Source organism: Ptychodera flava, chromosome 1 (genome assembly GCF_041260155.1).
Source record: "Ptychodera flava strain L36383 chromosome 1, AS_Pfla_20210202, whole genome shotgun sequence".
NCBI classification, from domain to species: domain Eukaryota; kingdom Metazoa; phylum Hemichordata; class Enteropneusta; family Ptychoderidae; genus Ptychodera; species Ptychodera flava.
The window spans coordinates 4,099,508-4,119,720 of NC_091928.1; the positions used below are offsets into that span (position 1 = coordinate 4,099,508).

A 20,213-nucleotide genomic window follows, 5' to 3' on the forward strand; every position below is an offset into this window, starting at 1 on the left:
TACAGCATTATGCCATTACCTCAGGTAAGTTTTGTAAAACTTCTAAGTTTTGTCGTTTTCATTATTCCAAATCAGCAGTACTATATTTTTAACCAATACCACATAAAACATCAGTTTTTACATGTCAAAATATTAGTCGCCTCCGATGACTACATTTTGTCGTCTGCCACACAGTACGCCGCACGCGTGGTATGCGTCTATGCATACCACTCGGCGGCCACTATGTATCAACCGCAGGTAACTGTGCTAGTCACCTATGCGAATCCTGGTGGAATCAAACTTTGTTTTCCGTGTTTTCTCAGAGTCAGTAAGACTAGGCTTTCCCCCAGGGGGCATGACCGATCACCAACGCGAGTGGTACTGTGGCATACAGCAGCGTAAGCGTAGACTCTTACTCCATAGCTTAGTTGACAATGGCCCAAGTGCCGAACGTTCAATGTTCGGAAGCTGAATTTAGGTGGGCCACCGGAATTCAAACTTTTACTTTTTTGAAGGCATGTTTTTATCGCTATCTCGCGATTCGCGTGCAGTTGCCACGTCAAATATCAACCGTTGGCATTAAAAAAATGTGCTTTAAAAATGTTACCAAGTGGGAGTGCCACTTTAATGAAAATACAGTATATATATATATATGCATGCATTAAACAGTTCAGGCCCACTCCAAATATATTATTGCTATAATATAATATTAAACACACTATCAAATCGCCTATACTGATGTGTCAGATTATGTCATTAGTTACACCATTGACACTGACTAGCCAATATAGACTATTTTGGACATCAGGTAATTTTTGGACATCAAATAAGTCAAAGTCCCACTCAAAGTTCTCTGCACTTACACGTCTTGACTTTCCAGAAAGCAGTTCTTTTCAACTGCTTGCCGCTTCACTTCAACTAGATGACTGGTACTTTTAAGGTGTCTTTTGAGATTAAATAATCTACGAAAATCTTTTCCACAAGTTTCACAAACAGTGTCTTGTGTATCCATTCTAAAAGATAAAAATAGGCCCATGTTAGCCGGGTAATTAAATTATTCTGTCTTGTAATAATTGTGGGGTACACACTTTGGGATAGGTTCGGGTTAGAGAGAAACAGAATTGCCAGAGACAGCTTTGTATTGTGTCTTAGTATGACCAAATTCAAATCTTGACCTTTATTACTATCACAGGTCCATATATACATTGTAGTATGAATAATCATTAGGATAAATGAAAGACACGCCTAACTAATGACATGCCCAATGCATAATCTACTTAATTAGTAAAGGAGTTGGTGGGCGGAGCTACACCATACACGTGATTCCCAACAATTATAGTATGGCTGTAGCAGCTCTCCATCCATGTAAGTACGATACTTTGTAGATATATTGTAACCACAGGGGAACCAGAAATCTGATTGTTTTTGTTGTTGTGTGTATTGTTGTTGTTGTTTATTAGTCATGTTGTTATTGTTATTGTTGTTGAAAATAAAATTCAACAAACATAACTATTGTACATGTATTGTTGTTGTTTCAAACGTATTGTAGATGTCCTAAAAATTGCTATAATGCCGCTATCATTATTTGACCCAATATTTGAGTTTTAATGTCAAGAAATGTAAGTCCATGCATATTGGAGTGAATAATCCATCACATGTTTACCAGACGAGTAATATACCACTGCAGCATACAGAGGAGGAAAAAGATCTTGGTGTAACAGTGCATTCCAGCCTCAAACCTTCATCACAGTGTATCCACGCAGCAAAAAGAGCAAATAACATGTTGGGCATCATTAAAAGAACAATTACCCACAAATCAAAAGACATATATATAATTAAACGTTTGTACAAGCAACTGGTGAGACCAAGATTGGAATATGGTGTGCAAGCATGGTCACCGTGGTTACAAGAGGATATTACCCTACTAGTACTAGTACTAGAGAAAGTTCAACGCCGGGCCACAAAATTAGTTCCAGAACTACGTAAACTACCATATCAAGAAAGATTACAGCACTTTGGTCTTACTACACTGGAGCAGAGAAGAACCAGGGGAGACATGTTGCAAGTTTTCAAGATTTTAAATGGATACGACTCATGCAATGTATCACTTCAACTGTCATCAAGTACTACACGTGGACACAATTATAAACTGCTGAAACCAACTGTCAGACTAAATACACGAAAATACTTCTTCTCTTCTAGGATAGTCAATACATGGAACAGTATGCCAGCCAACATTGTTAATGCACAATCTGTCAATGACTTTAAAAACAAGTACGACGCTCTGCCAATATTAGAGAACGAAGGGATTTTCATCATCCTCTGAATACCTTATCCCTCATCTAAACTGAACTGAACTGAACTGAACAATACAACTCTCTCCAAAAGTAGAGAGTTAACATTTGGAGAGAGTTGCAATGGGTCAAATAATGATAGTGCCGTTGTAGTGATTCTTACTCTTAGGACATCAACATTACGTTTAAACAACAACAACAAACAAAACAACAACAAAACAACTAACAAGCATAAACAACAATGGAAACAACAACTAGTACCAGATTTGTGGGTCCCCTGTGATATAACAAATCAACAGTTTGTTTCTTGCCCTTCACCATGTCAATAACATAAACATAGCATGGGCAGGTTCAGGCTATCACATGTATACATTTCGTTAGTGTTATCTCTAACCGGAAGTTTAAATGAAAGACCTATCGCCCGGAGATGTTCCCCCCTCCTCACTATAAACATACTATGGTCCATAGACCCTTGCTACAGGGTCCATACGGGCCAGATGACGGTCCTGGCCAGATCTGTTCTATTTTGTACATCCATGATTAGTTCAACGTTCAACTTATTTAGTTATTTATTTAGTTCAACCGTAGACACGATACTAGGGCAGCGTTTGCTCAATGCTCCATAAATGACCGAACGCTTCCGTCCAGCTTTCTGATTGCATGCATTGACGTCGCTATACGACTATTTCACGCAGAGTCTGTTATCGTAGATAAATAGTTGACCATTTCTTGTGTGGAAATAAAACATACACGCTGGGCCTTATTACCGTGGCCCGATGACAAAGGTATCGATAGCATAATCAAAATCAAATGGCATTAGATCAAACTGACATCAAATTTACTATTCTAGGTATACCTAGCTAACCTTACTTTTTCAAAAACAAAAATGTCAAGTTTGATCAGAAATTCTGACTCACAAAAAGTAAAAATTAATCCGGTCGTTCCAACAAAACTTGCGGAACGAGCGTTTCACATTTCTCGTATGCAATGCGATTTTCTTTATATCAGCTTGCATGACAGTCATATTTATATATGTAAATAATCGAAAAACGAAATATTTTGAAAACTTTTTGAAAAGTCTCTACTTACCTGAGATTTGTGTACGGCTCGGTCGACCAGTCTGTCTGCACTACAATCTAACCAGCTGGAGCCCCGAACACGATCACGTGATCACCTAAGTTGGGAGAATTTGCATTCGTTCTTCATCGGGAAACTCATATTCGTACGTTCTGCACAACGCCGTCTCATTTCTTATGTTGTCAGTCTCATCAAATTATCTCTGAAATGTATATTTTATGCAATTGTTAAGATAAAGATTATGATTGTGACTCGCGTTTAGAATTTTACTTCACTCACTGGCGAGTCTCTCACAACCTCTATAGGCAGAACGTTGTACCCGGCCCTGTGCGGCCGGCCCGCGTAAGGAATTAGGGAGCCATCATTATTTTTGGCCGGGGGAGTCGGAGGAATCTGAGAGGGGGGGGGGTCACTCAAAAAATCGAAAGCTACAAGGGGGGGGGGGGCTACTCAATTTTGTTGATATGTACTGAAGCATTTAGTGAAGTTGTGAATTAATACAACAATAATAGTGATATGACATTAAACTGGTCCAATATTCATTTTCATTCAAGGTAATACGTTACCAGGTCCATGGGACATTTGAGATTTACAAATTTAAGTAGGACCATCCTGAACCACTGATAGTTAGTGGTGGTAAAGAACAGAATTATGTATGCTTGAGATATATATGTTCATACCCGGTATATGTACACACACATTATTGTCTGTATACTCATTACACTTGTGTTTCACGTTATTGTGATCTTCAGACGAGAATGATCAGCTATTTGACGTGGCAAGGCTTATGTTAGAGGCTAGTACTGAGTACATTTTTCAGTACTTCCTGATTAAAGATTGATATACTTGCCTCATCATTCATGAGAAACGTCTGCTTTCTATATTCTACATTGTATAGGCTACCGATAGGGGAAAATGTGTAAAGCAAGCTAATTCTGATTCTATAAAGTTTAAAACCAGTGGAATGCCTTGACAACAAACCCATCTTTTATTGCAGGAAAACAGTAATAAATAATAAATGTGAATAAATGTATGTCTGTCGCTATTTTTTCTTTATCAAAAAATGTAATCTTCATTGAAATCAGTGAACAGTTTTGGAATACTGTCTCAGATTTCTGTTCCTTTGAGTTATCTATAAGAAAAAAATCTGAAAATACTCCCCACGTGCCACCAAATAACACCATTTTAATCTCTATTTTTCAAAAGCTCCAACGACAGGAGGGGGACACCCCCTTGCAGCCCTGACCTCCCCCTGTCACCACTTGCGCAGTCACTTGTGGTGCTTTCACACAGCATCTTCTCCTGTAAAAAAAAAATCCTGCGGAGAACACTGCATATGATCAGAGCACTAGATACAGACCTGTACATCAGCCCCTATCACAGCAATGGAACCTCTTTCTGACACAGACCTGTACTAAAGGGTTTAATCAGGTTCTGTACAGGGCCTGTGACAGCAGCAGCAATCCATTTTACTGTATAGATATTTAACTTTCCCAATTTTTCTTTTTTTTTGGGGGGGTCACTCAAAATTTCTGTAGCAGAGAGGGGGAGGTACTCAAACACGTCATGGTTGGCAGGGGGGGGGGTTACTCGAAATTTTGGAGTTTCTAAAGCAATTCTTCTGACCCCTCCAGGCCGTAAATAATGATGGCTCCCTTACCGTTGTAAATATACACCATCGTCTGTCATCGTCATCCATTTTTATGATGTATTTGAGACGGTTGTTGCAATAGAATAAATTCGCTGTTTTGATGTTTTTGATTGAGATTCTTTTATAAAACACTACAATAGTAGGTCATTGCATCTTACTATATCACAAATTGTATTTATCATCGTTGCATGAAGCCATTAATGATGATTGTATGATGCTCACCTCATTATCAGCTACTTGGCATGATTCATCGGTCTTCCTATCAGCAATAATTATAGCCTGTAAGGTGCATTTTTGATTTGACGGTAAAACGACCCCTATGGACTACAAATATTGCAGCTACACTAGTCTTCTTTGCATCCACTGTCCTGCCCCGCGCCCCTGGTCAGTTGAATGAACAATCGCGCTGCTTCTATGCTTTCACGGACTAATCATCCCCAATCATACGCATTGGTCACTGGACTTAACCCAGGTGAATGTGCCTGACACGATATTGACACTGACCTTGTGCCTAATTCCCGACATTTGTGCAAGCTAATGTGCACTGTTCCGTATGAATTTGGCGACCATACTTTTGTGTTTCATATAGGGGAAGTTGGGGAGTTCGAGATTACAAGAAAACAAACAAACACACACACAGTCGATCAAACAAAGTTGTAGGAAGTAGAACATCTTGGTTAACATGGTTTATTTTCAAACTGAATCGATAAAAGTAGTTTTGTGCACGCAGTACACCCGGGGCAGCGACAACAGTGCACTGACATGTACTGACAGTTGCATTGTTCATGTTGTTGCAAAATACATGAATGAATTGTTACAGATTTTCAGTCAGAAAGTTTAATTACTTTTGAGCTAATGTGAATGAAGTGAATCTGAAAACTTTTCAGTGTTACTTTCTTTCTGAGCCAATGTCATTATTGTGAACACGGCTAATAAATAAATATATATGAACCAGTGGGCCTACCATTGCATAAATTTACTGTGCTAGGGGGTTCCTAATGTGGTTCCGCCTGTGTTATCACGATGTTATCGGTGGGAAGCCATATAACGCGGTAACACACAGCCCTGACACGCAGAGCTGGTGAAGTGATGTGTGTTGAGGTGTCACATAAACTGTGAAAAAAAAGACTGGTACAGTGATGTGTGTTGATGTGTTGCTTGACTTTGTAAAATAGGCTGGTACAGTGATGTGTGCTAGGCTGGTACTGGGTTGTGGCAAATAACGCTGTGACAGTGAATGATATGAGAGATCCTAGTACTGAGATGTCAAGTAAATCCCTGTAACAGCCCATTATTCACTGCCATTCCACAGGGATATGCACATCAGTGGCACATGCCTGTGGATCACAGCTATGTCACTACAATGTTTGTCAAAACACAACAACAGACAAAGTTTTCACAAACTAGTACAGGGTCTGTCACTCCACAGGGCTGTTACAGGACTTTTTACAACTGTGTACCATGTGTTTGAATGTCACAGGGCTGTGGGGGTTCTCCTGTGTAAATGGTCGTAACATTGAGAATACACTCTATACTGTAAGTTTTATGTAGGCTAGAAAACTACAAACTAAGAATTTTGTGAACTGGAAATGGCATTTAGAAAAACTTTCCCTTGTTTCATAACGATTACTTGGCAACATAAATCCATTACTATGTTTGTAGACACCATTTGATCACAGTTTCTGGGAAAACAAAAATATTTACAAAGGAATACTTTCTGGGGCACAGTTTTTGGCCTTCTATGTAACATATATTTTACCAAGTTTGTGTGTAGTTTACAATCACATGGTAAAGCCTTAACATGCATATCTTAAACATTCCAAGACAAAACAAGAAAATACATGTATCATCTCCAGCATCAAAAGCAATACTGGATGTCACAAATAACTATTTAATATATACGTGTCCCCTAACATGGTTAGAGTGGTAGTATATATTTGGTAGCTGATAGATATTACACTATAATATTATTTTTATATGTCCATGCATAGTGCTAATACAAGAAATTCTGTAGATAGATGTCAATTCTGAATTAATTGAAAACACCTGACTCTTTATAATAGAAATATGAAATGTTACACCTCACTGTGGAATGATTGTTATGGGGATAATTGGGAATTACTAGTGATAGAGAAATCTATTGACTGAACACACTTGGTCTCAATCCAAATATTCACCAACTGAACACGATGATCATCATCGATATTATTTGGTAGAGAAGTGTAAAATATGTCAAGGTGTTGTCGCTGATAAAGTTGACCAAAAGAAACTCTCTCAGCAGTTGATCCTTCTAAATGTGTACATGAGTAAATTGTGTAGGGTAAAGAAAATGACCGCATGACGTTGAGGCATAGCAAATGTGCACAAGTTCTGCTTTGGGATACAAGTACTTGTCAGCCCTGCCAGTTTGGATGTATGCCATATTCACAATCACAGAATAACACAATGTGGTGAAGAGTATCTCCAGGCACTGTACCACAACAAATTATCTCCACTCAGAGGATGGTTTAATCCTTGACAAAGAAGACCGTCAAGACAACTGAAATTTTAGAAAGAATTTTGAAAGAAGCACCATAGGAGATGAAAATGCTGTTACAAAGCCAACAATTGGCCTCACACAAAGGTGGTGGAGAAAAGAAATGATAAGTTTGAGCTGGGACAAATATACACACATGAATTGGAAGCGATCGCGACGCGCATAAAACGATTATCCTCTTCTCGGATATTGTTGTGCAAATAAGGACCAAATATGAGATGAAAATCCTTGAGCATGCGTAAAATCAACATGTCATTGATATTCAGACCTCTGCAGAGCCAATGGTTAGCTGTTCCAAAAGTATGTCCTGTCCAGCCTTTTGTCATGTAGATCGAATGACCTCAAATTCACATAAAATTATTGTAAATGGGCGGCCCTTTTCACAAACTTTTCATTCATAACCGGTGGTGAAAACAAATGGGGGCTACAAATAAAATATGTCATTTCTTTGGCGCGGCATGCACGAAGCTGTTTTACATAACTTGGTATATTACACATGCACTAAACAAGAAATTTTGTAAATCAGGAACTGTAACAAAAGCACTGACAAAATTAACAAATAGAGGTGCTGGTACTAAGGACCATGGTGCATGGTTACATAAAAATGACAGGGGAGGTCTGAAATATCCAACAGATGAATTTTTTATTGTAGTCAGGTCCATTAAAACTCAACAGATGGTTGAAATGAGAGGCCTCTGTGCAACATCACTGTTGTATGATGACCTCCTTGAGGAGATCATGTGTGACACTCTTGTCAAGCATCCCATGAAGAAAGTTCTCCAGCAGGCATGCGATGGTGTTGGACTCGAGATCTTAGAAAATGTTGTAAAGTTGTTCATAAAAATCTGTGGTCATGCAGTGGCCAATCTCATTAGGAAACAAATGTCAAAGAGAAAGGCTCTATCAAAACACACTGTCACAAAGTCATTACGCGCTAATCTCAAAGACATAAATTGATGGGCCTATTAAAGACACATTAGCTGTATCTTTTGAATTATTTTTAATATTATAATTTCAAAACGAAAGTAACTCAAGACAAAGTTCTTCCCATAGTATAGCCACACAAACTTTTCAAATACTGGTGAAGAATATAAAACTTAGATTTTTAATTATAAAATAATTTTTGGCTTGCAAGCCAAATATGGCCACCACCAGCAAGAGCACATGTGCTTGAATTTGTGAGACCCAGTCTCTTGCCAAAGACTGTCAAAGTAACATTTTAGAGGTTGAACATGACTTAATGACAGGGAATGCAAAACGTATCTTCGAAAATTGAATGATATATTTTGGCTAGCAATTTAAGTACAGAAAAGGTATAGCTAATGGGACTTTAATTGTTGTTGAATGTTATCTGAGTCTATTACACTGTATACTAGTCATAGACAATGGTAGACAGAATTGTAATCTAGTCTGAGACTAAGCAAGTAGAAGACAGAAATTTATGATTCATTTTCAAATATATTTACTGCATTTTGTGAATATGCCATATTAAATATCTAAAACTTTGGTATATATGACATAAATATTATCACAAATTGTCAGGCTTGAAAGGATTTCAGGGACACTTGTGACTATCTGTAAGTTTTGGCTTTTTTCAATAATTATGTTCTCAGCTGTGTTCACCTACACTTTCTTGTTCTACTCCATGCAGGATCCTAAAATACCCACAGTACAGTGTTTGTAAAAATAGTCTGCATATGTGATGCCCATTGTTATTTTAGACAAATGAATTCAGGTCCGGACTTAAAAGTAAAATTGGACACTAACAATTCTATCTGTGTTGAGAAACTAAATGCTTAGAATTTCATCCTGCTGTAGGGAGTTGAAAAAGAAACTTTAGTCAAGTTAAATACAAGACAAAAACTGTGAAAAAATAGCCTAAAGTTACACACTGTGAAATTTCAATATATGGCATTATTGAGTAGATTTTGATTTCACTCTCATGTGAATTTAGAAATATAACGTGTTTAGATATACCTTTTTATAATGAAATATTAAAGGCATTTTGATTATATACAAAACAAGTTATATATAAATATTCAAGTTACAATACAATAAAGTTCAAATTTCATGTATATAATTAAATACAAATCATTTTATAAAATATATGTATTCTGAATCAAATGCAACTTGTACTTTAAGTCAACGTTTGATTAATTCATTTTAATTTCAGTCTAACATTAATTTACAAATATGTATCTTTTATACTTAAATAGTACTGCAGTACAATGAAAAACTTACAATATGAATAAATATTTTGATACAATTCAGTACAGTTCACATTCAAATGTACTCAGTTTAAAATGCAGTTTTTGTATAATAAATTATAGAAATTATAGAATATAAAACAGTGTGATTTAGTCTTTATTTATTTTTATTTATTTATTTAGCACAAATAACCAAATTAATAAGAAAAAAGTACAGAATGTAACAATTTACAACACCAAAGGAGACAACGGAGTTATTTGTGCATGGATAGCACAGAAAAGTCCGAAGACTTATTTCCACTGTGGTCCATGAAAAGAAGACTACACAATAAATATAAATATAAAAGATGACAAAGAATTCAAAATTAAGTGAAAAGACAAAATGCGGAAAACAGTCGAATAAAAAGACAATCCTGCTGCCGGTTTAAGACACACAAACAACAACGACAAAAGATCGGTAATAACAAACATCCAATTGTAAACATACAAGGTAAAAATGGATATACAAAATCAATCTAAAGGTCAAGTACGCTATAAAAATTTCTCTTCAACAAGCGTTTAAAAACATTGTTTGATGAAGTCAGCCGTATATTACATGGTAATTGATTCCATAAATTCGAGGCAGAATAGTGAAAACCAGTTTGAGCGAATTTCGCACCGATGGAATATAAATAGAGAGGTCACCATGGCGAATGTTATAATTGTGAACGTTGCTTTTCATCACCACAATAGATGAGAGATAAGAAGGGCCTTTCCCATGAATAATTTTATGCATCAGATTTGACTTTAAATATTCAATTCTTTTGTCCACAGGGAGCCACCCCAATTTTTTGTAGTGAGAAGCATCAATATGTTTTCGCGGATGCAACCCCAGGACAAATTGAATAATTTTATTTTGTGTTGTTTGCAACCGATGTTTTGTGTATGTTTTCAGCCCAAGGTACCAATAGGCACTGGAATAATCAAACAGACAATTTATCATGGCATTTGACAAGAGTTTTCTTAAATTAGTTTCCAAAAAATGACGTTTATGGTAGAGAAATTTCAATCTGGAATTTGCCGTGTTAATCACTTGCCAGGCCATACTCTCACCTGATAATGTTTGATCTAAATCAGCTCCTAAGTAATTGACGACATCCCTCGCAACGAATTTTGTGTTATTACACGTTATGAAAAGTTCGGAACACCTCCGTAATTTATGGTTAGACCCAAATACAATTGACTCTGTCTTACCAAGATGCAGTGATAGCTTGTTATCGATCAACCATTCATTTAAATTGTTCAAATCCAAATTTAATCTGTTTTGTATTGCGCAAACATTGGTATCCGATACAAGTAATGCAGAGTCGTCGGTATAAAGAGAGAGTTTACAATCAACAGCTGAACACATGTCATTTACATATAGCGAAAATAATAGCGGGCCTAATATCGATCCTTGGGGAACACCGCAATTGACCTGATTTAACGAAGATGTAAACCCATTTACACTAACCACCTGTTGTCTATCTGTCAAATATGATTTAAACCAATCAATGGCTCATCTGTCATGCCCATAGCTTTTAGTTTACACAACAAAATAACATGGTCAACAGTGTCAAATGCTTTTTCAAGGTCAATGAGAACCATTCCCGTCAGATTACCCCGGTCAATTTGATCTTTGATATGATCTGTGATGTGAATAAGACAGGTGTCTGTGGAATAACCCGGTCTGAAACCTGTTGGAATTCATACAACAAATTATACTTCGCTAAATATGCTTCCAGTTGGTCAAATACAATTCTCTCTAAAACCTTTGAGACAACTGATAGAACTGACACGGGCCTATAGTTGCCCTCAAAAGTCTTATCACCTTTCTTGTGGATTGGCATCACTTTTGCACATTTGAAATCTGCGGGAATAATACATTGACGAATAGAAAGATTGATTATATGCGTCAATGGTGTGACTATCTCTTCCGCACCGTCCCTGAGGAATCTTGCAGAAATGTTGTCCAAACCAGTTGCCTTATGTACGTCTAAAGCTAAAATATGTTTCAAAACCTCGTTTTCATCCACTATGGACAGCTGAAAAGAATTTTGTTCAACACCTTTCTTGTTGTAATAACGTTTAACATGATCGGGGCCATATTTACCAGACGCCTGTGGTAATTTATCAACCAGTATTGAAGATATATTACAAAAGTAATCATTGAATTTCTTTGCAACCTTATGCTTATCAAAACATAGACTGTCACCTATGACCCAAGCTAATGTTAGTCAAAGTTACTTTTGATTTTCTCTCAGACATGCCCAAATTCTTCAAGGTTTTCCAAATAACTTTACTGTTATTCCCACATTCGTTTAGTTTTGATTTGAAAAACTCAGATTTGGCGATCCTAACGAGTCTACTGACTCTGTTCTTAGCTGTTCTAAATTGACGCAACAATGATTTATCACCGGTTGATTTCATTTTCCGTAGAATGTTATCTCTATCTCTAATTCCCTGTAAGATTTCGCTATTAATCCATTGTTCTGATCTCTGTTTTAATCGCACCTCTTTCATGGGTGCTATTTTGTCTAACACTCCAATAAACAAGGTCTTAAATTTATCCCAGGCATCATTAGCTTGATCACAGTTGATCACCTGAAACCAGTCTATCTCTTTGAGCTTTGATCTGAATAGCTCATCTGAATATCCCTTCATCGATCTCATCTTGACAGTGTTATGAGTCCCGATATAGTCTTTATAGACCTTTCTAGTACAAAACGTAACGTAATGATCACTTATTCCAACTGGCAAAACACCAGATTGACATATTTTATCCTTGTCTGAAGTCAGGATAAGATCGATGATTGTCGCACTTTCATCAGTAACTCTGGTGAATTCTGTGATTAATTGTTTCAAATCGAAAGCAATACAAAAGTTTTTAAAGCTGTTAAAAAGAGCACTATTATTTGATTTGTCAAGATTGCAGTTGAAGTCGCCAATGATTATCATCTCTTGTATCTGATACCCATCTATTCGATACAGTTGATCTTCAAGTAAGTTGAAGAAGTTGTTGATTCTTGGCGGTCTATAACACACACCAATTAAAATTGGTCTTGATTTTGGCAGGATAAGGTCAATCCAAAGTGCCTCGATATTATCATTTTGCATATCAATTCTTCGTTTAAATATGAGATTCGATCTTATGTACAGACAAACACCACCGCCCTCCCGATTACGATCATTTCTTTCTAATACATAACCAGGTATACTAATTTCACTGTCAGAGATCGAATCATCTAGCCATGTTTCGCTAATTCCAATTATAGCCGCCTTGGTGTTATTCGCCAGAATTTTTATTTCATCTAATTTTGGTAGGATGCTACGAGCATTTAGATGAATAATATGAAGACCTCTCTTATGAAAGCAGTCATAAAAGGAATCATCAAAACTGACGTTTTCTAAGTCTTTGTGATGATCATTAGTATTTGGCATTTGGGCTAGATCTGGTATTGTGAATAAAGTTTGATCTTCCTCGTGATTTCCATCTTCAAAAAATGAGTCGGTGAAATGTGGAAGAGAACAAGATAAACAAAACCATGGTTCATTTGGTTTATCATATAAAGCGGTATAGACGTCAATTGAAATACTCTGACATTTGATGTGAAACCATTTTTCGCAAGTGGAACATAGCAGCCCATACTGATTTGATTTTACAGATTTGCAACATGTGCCGCATGGATATTTTAGATTAGGACCTGGGTTGATTTCAATATCACCAGCGAGTAGCAGTACGTGTATTAGAATTGTAAATGTGTTACCACCTGTTACTTTACACTGTGCATCGTAATGATGAGTTTGCCTATTGTTGATAACAGCAGGTGACATTATCAAGTCCAGACAGTTCGTATGAAAAGTATCATGCGAATGCACCACAAACTGAGCGAAGTCATTTTGTAGCTCTCGGTAAATGTTAGGTTGAGACGACAAATTAAAAAAGTGGCAACGTACAATTCTAAAATAAATTACCAAGGAAAGGAACAAACAAAAAATCGGTCCAGAAACTGTTTTCGCCATTATAGACAAAAACAGTAGCCTAAAGTGTACAATGTTCGAAGAGATATCTTCAGTACTCGATTGGTTTCTTCGTAACAGGACAAAATATGATTACTTCAATAATGCGGAAACAATGATCAGGACCGCAGTGTCCATCTTTTGTGGTCGTCACTAGTTGACTGCCATATCCGCAATCCGGGTCATTCGAAGAAACGATGGTCTTGTAAAAGCACCTAGATAAAAGTCCACGCAGTACAAACAGTTGAATATTCTTGTCTTCTCAGTAATGTCAATATCACACGAGTCACAAACAATACGTATCATGACTTTCAGACGGTTCCAATAAGAAAGTGAACGAGCACAGGTGACAGTAGATGAATCGTCTTGAAATGATTGTACACGGAACGGGGAAAAATGATTTTTCGGTGTTTAGTGCTTCTGATAAATCGTAAATGTCTTGTGACATTAGATGAGATGACGAGTGGAAATTCGATGAATATCAAAAATAGTCACTGCAAGTAACTTACGAAGACTTGACTTCAGTTTTCTTAGGTCTTCTCGAGTCCACGACGCTGTGCAGTAACAAAATGGCAGCTTACACGTGCTGACACGTCGCTATTGAGTCATACGACAGAGGTGCTACCAAAAGCTGTCAGAAACGTCAATATTAGACAGAGACACTTTAGGCTACTGTTTTTGTCTACTGAGAAGACAAGAATATAATACCAATTCAAAAAATAGGTCTATGTTCTGAAATCTAGTCAGTTTTACAGGTTCTGTAACAGAGGATATTTCTCAGTGTGTGTGAGAAGTGTCTGAAATCTGCCGTTTTTGAACATATTATCCTCAAGTCTGTTGAATCAATAAGCCTTTGGTCTCTAAAATCCTACAAACTGCAATTATTTTTGCATTACTTTTATTGTTAAATGAAATACAGTTCATGGACAATGTACTTATTTGAATAGAGCTGTAGTTAACAGAATGTATCGTGGATATTCAAGTTGAGGGTTATTCAAAGCTATTGAAAGAAAGATTATGCCCAGTTTACAACAATATTACAGTTGGAAATGTACATTTTAACATGCAACATTTCTGGCAATCATTATCATCAGACTTTGTTGAAAAAAACTACAATTGGCATTAAAAACATTATCTACTTTATCAAAGGTCAATTGAAGGTCATTACACAATTTCTTCTTTTTAGCTCCGCTGTCAGCAACGCGGAGCTTATCAAATAGGTTGATTTTCTGTCGTCGTCGTCATCCGTCGTCGTCGTCGTCCGTCAACAATTGCCTTCTCCTCTTAAACCGCAAGTCCGATTGCCTTGAATTTTATATGCAGTTCAATTTGGGTGATCTCACTTCAGTTTGTTCAAATCGTGGTGAAATTTGCATATTTGTATTTTGGGGGCATTTTTTGCTGTTTTGGGTAAAAAAATCTTCTTCTCTGAAACCGCTTGTCCGATTGCTTTGAAATTCAATATGTAGTTTATTTAGGGTGACCTCAGTTAGATTTGTTCAAATTGTCTAAAAAGTTGCATATTTGTATATTTAAGGCAATTTTTGTCGTTTTTGGTAAAAAAAATCTTTAAAAACCTACTTCTTCAAAACTACCAGTCAGATAACTTTGATATTTGGTACATAGGTGCCTAGGGATGATCTATGTCAGATTTGTTCAAATTGTGCAGAAATATGCAAATTTGCATTTTTAAGGCAATTTTGCTATTTTTGGTCAAAAAATGTATTTCTCAAAAAGTACTGGTGTGATAACTTTGAAATTTGGTAACAGGTTTCTATAGATGATCTAAGTAATATATATTGAATTTGTGATGAAATCTGCAAATCTGTATTTTTGGGGCAATTTTGCCACTTTTGGTCAAAAAATGTATATTTTCCAAAATTACTCATCTGATAGCTTTGAAATTTAATATACAGGTTCCTATAGATGAACTAAATGATATTATTGAAATTATGATGAAATCTGCAATTTTGAATTTGTGGGGCAATTTTTGCCATTTTGGTCAAAAATGTGTATTTCCAAAACTACTCATCTGATAGCTTTGAAATTTGGTATACAGGTTCCTATAGATGAACTAAATGATATTTATTGAAATTATGATGAAATCTGCAATTTTGAATTTTAGGGGCAATTTTTGCCATTTTGGTCAAAAATGTGTATTTCCAAAATTACTCATCTGATAGCTTTGAAATTTGGTATACAGATTCCTACAGATGATCGTAATGATATTTATGGACATAGTGATGAAATCTACGATTTTGCATATTTTTGGCAATTTTTTCCATTTTTGGTCAAAAATGTATTTCGTAAATTGTACTGGTCTGATAGCTTTGAAATTCGATATGCAGGTTCCTACAGATGAACTAAATGTAAATGTGATATATTGAAATTATGGTGAAATCTGCAATTTAGTATTTTGGGACCGCCGCGTTGTACCCTACCCACACCCTTTCTTGCACTATAGTGCGACCATTTTTCAAGTCCTCTAAAACACCTCCACTACCCCGGAATCATGGGCGTAGGACGTACATTCAGCGCATGCACAGTAGTAAGTACTACCTACTCCTACCCATTGATGAAGGGAAGCTACGAACCTCTAACATTAAAACGACATGTATAAAGACAGAGGGGTTTCAAGAACGGCTCACTCTGGTGAAAGATATCAGAGAGAACACATGGCTTTAGCCGCTCTTGTAGCTGGTATTAGTGCTATACTAGACGTGGTCGTGTCATTGACAAGTATCTCAGCAGCAGGTACAGCTATAGTTGAAACAGCAGCAGCCGTTGGAGTTCCAGCAGCTGTGAGTATAGGAGCAGATAACGTGTTTCTAGGTGCAATTGCAGCAGAAGCCGTGACAGAAGGTATTCCAGCATTTGCTGAAGCCTTTGGTATAGAATCTGCCGTAGTCGAAGGTGGTGACCACGTCGTAGAAAATATTCCTACATTGACTGTAGGAGGTATAAAGGATAGCGTGAGCGCTATTTCTAAACCTCTTGTATCAGGATACGACGCTATACAACACGGTCGAGAATTTGGTAAAGAATTAGAAGAGTTAGTCAATGAGTGAATCAGGAACAAGCGGAACCTCTATGCCTGGCGAGGAATCTCAAGAGCATGAAAACTCTGATCGCCGTCGGATACGAAGCCGTGAAGACGACGATACAGACGGTCCGCCGTCACGTTGAGCACGTCGTTCAATACCTGGAGGAGGTGACGGCGGAGGTGGTGGCGGTAGTTTACTTACTTTACAGGGTTCTACTCTCCCAAATATTCCCACACCGTCGTTGTATCGAAGCCGGACTCAGCTAAAGTTCGAAGTGAGGAAATATCCTTGTATTGGAAAGATGGGACGGCACTCAAAACGGGCTACGATAAAACGGAGCCGAACCTCGTGGACTTTGGTTTCGTGCTTTTGCCGTTTGGTATTGAAGAAATGGCTATCGATTACAACGACATGTGGGCCCACAAGATACAATACTGCAAGTGGCGAAGAGTCAGTAGCAGTCAAGTGGTCGACAGCGTAGTACCGTTTGAAACGAAAGTAGTGCCTTCACAGAGTGACATGGTAACGAATGAAATGAAGCCGTATTACGAAGTACTCGTTGACAAAGATGGACGGCTTGGACGACCTCGTAAACATGGGCATGCTGATGCCATCGATTACAGATCTCTCATGAGTTCGTGGAACATATCGACATTTGCCAATAACGAAGTGAAGGCTACACCGACTGGTAACTGTATAGACCAAGTGGAGCATGTATTTCCAATAGGATTATACGACCTTCAACAACGTAATAAGTTCACGTATAGACGTAGTTTATTCGACGTAGATGAAAGAGTGACTCCAGTCGAATGTGGAGCTGGATTTTCATTCCATCACGAATTCCATGATCACTGGAAGAATACAGCACAGCATGATATGTACGGATGGAACACCGGAAATACAGTCGTAACCATGCCGACCATACTGGAGACAACACTGCAGTAGACACTACAACATTGAAATGTACAAATATGCGTAGTACTGAACGTTACGAATTTGAAACCAACAACATCAACATGCTGAAGAAATCTGCGTTCTTCCAAGACAAACGCAAAGACTATGAAACCAGACCAGCGTATCCTCGGGTGTATATGCGTTCCGTACATCCTATCCACGATGATTCAAGATCAGTTACTCATCGTATTAACATTATAGTCGAGAATGTATGGGAATTCTCTCAACGAAACACTATGAGAGGACTGTTAGCCTACTTGAATGACATTCGTGTACAAAGACAAGCAGGTAATTGAACACTGAAAGTATGGAACGAACCTATTGTTAAAATCGGTGGTCCCGTATTGTTTAATCAAACGATCTCACAGTACGACGGAATCATGCAGAACGAAGCACTCAACTCGAATCCCAAACTTAAATGGAAGTACACAAGGACAAGTAGATGTAAAATTTACTCATGGAACATTTATTACTGAATAAAACTTAACTTGAACATTTAAAAAAAAACGTCTGAACAGAGTCGTGGTTTTACATTCTTACTTCTTACTTCTAATCTATTTAATTCACATTATAGTTAATATTATACAATGCTTTAGCATCAGATATTTCATCAGCTTCTTCCAACACATTAAATGTTTCACTCTCTAAGGCTTGCTCTACATCTCTTTGAAATTGTGAACTATTCACATACTCAACTAAGTCATCGCTTAAACTATCGGAACTCTTAGGAACTACCAGAAAGCTTAACACTACCTTCGGAATCATGCAAAGGCAAACTAATCGGCTCTTGAACAGGAACAACAGATTTAGCTGAAAACCCTTCAATAAATGCATTCTCTGCAGCACTACTACCAAAACCTAACTCGATTTGCAAATCTTGCCACTCTTGCTGAAGATTTTCCATCTCTTGTCTCAATTCATTGCGATCCTGTTGCGCCAAACTAGGAACAGCTTGACTCTCAGGTACAATCACATCAACAATTTCACAACTATTACTCTTATTTTGAGACGAAGTACTTACAAGCGTACTCTCAGAGGCAAATAATTCAGGAGTGTCAGGGAAAAAGCGTTGAGCATCTTCCCATACTTCACTATGAGTACTACTACCTACGCTAGGAGGAGTGGACTTTGAACAATATTTTCTCTTTCTTCAATCTGAGTATCAGAGAGAGGATAGAGTTGCATTGCTTGAAGGATGGTTTCGTTTTTCACCATCTCAGACTTTTTGTTCACCGTTTTCCAGTCACCGTCACTTATACGCAAGAACGCTTCAAATGCATCAATCAGCCAAATGGGGTTATGCTGTTGCATATCAAACGTGACCGGCATCTTTCGCAATTGTGTATATAAACATTCTATTCTTTATAGCTTGCTGTTGTTCATAGCCACTGACAAACCTCCAAGGCGTTTCGTTTGAAGTCATAATGACAGGCAAACGAGACAAGTTGTAATTGGTCTGCATTTTACGCGTTACACTCAATGTAGAACCTTCGAGCAAAGTGAGACAATCTTCCAATAACTCTGTAGTAATCTTGGCCTCGTCAATAAGAGCTATATCGCAACCAATAAGTGATTGGAAATGGAAATGAGCGACGTATTGGTGCTGATACCGAAATTGGGATAAATAACACGCAACATGTTTACTAACATGGTTTTACCTGCATTACTCTGACCTTGCAATAAAAGACCGTTAATCTTAGTCTTACATTTCGATAAAACGATGAAAAGACAATGCAATAAATATTCAGCTCGTGAATCTTGCATATCAAACCATTCTTTCATATGAACATAAGTATCCGAAGGGATGCACATATTCTCTGCCGTCATACATGACTGGTTGATCTCTGTCATGACTACGTTTAAATTCAGCGAAATGTTCTTTCAAGTCCAGATGTACTCGAGTTTCATCGTATTCGTTAGTCGCGAGTTCTTCGGCAATCTTGTACTTCCCGTACGCTTTATACTTATACCAGGATTCTTTGACTATGTAACTATGTGGATTGTCTGGATCGATGCTTCCGGGATGATCTTCGTGGTCTCTGGCATACTGCGCGATGCGTTTTCCGACAGAGTTGGTCGTAGTGCATTGATAATAGGTCATCAATGCGATGGCGTACGAGATATAATGTGAAATATCAAGTTTACCTTTAAATGCAGGATTGAAGTACGGCGGTTTCCCAATCACGGCCGGAATCTCTGCATCGGTACTTGACTGTGATTCTGTTGACGTTAAACGTTGTCGTTTAGGAGCAGGTGGTTTAGTAGACGTAGTAGACGTACTAGGTAGTACTTGAGGAACTTCTTCTAATTGCTTTAAAGCCTCACTGGTGATTCGTTCACCTGTTTCTCCGACACTCCCAATATGATCTCTCTGGAGTAAGTACTTCGTAAGTCCTGGAATACTTCTAATATTTTGCGAAGTAACATTACAGT

The 20,213-nt window shown here is 37.5% G+C and overlaps 1 long non-coding RNA gene across 1 annotated transcript; it reads right to left on the minus strand.

Annotated features, from left to right (window-relative positions):
• Positions 1–842: 842 nt before the first annotated feature.
• Positions 843–5,612, minus strand: LOC139121171 (uncharacterized). Its single transcript, XR_011549244.1, has 3 exons — positions 5,224–5,612; positions 3,363–3,552; positions 843–992 (listed from the first exon to the last, which is right to left on the minus strand). It is a non-coding gene; the product is annotated as an uncharacterized lncRNA (long non-coding RNA).
• Positions 5,613–20,213: the final 14,601 nt, after the last annotated feature.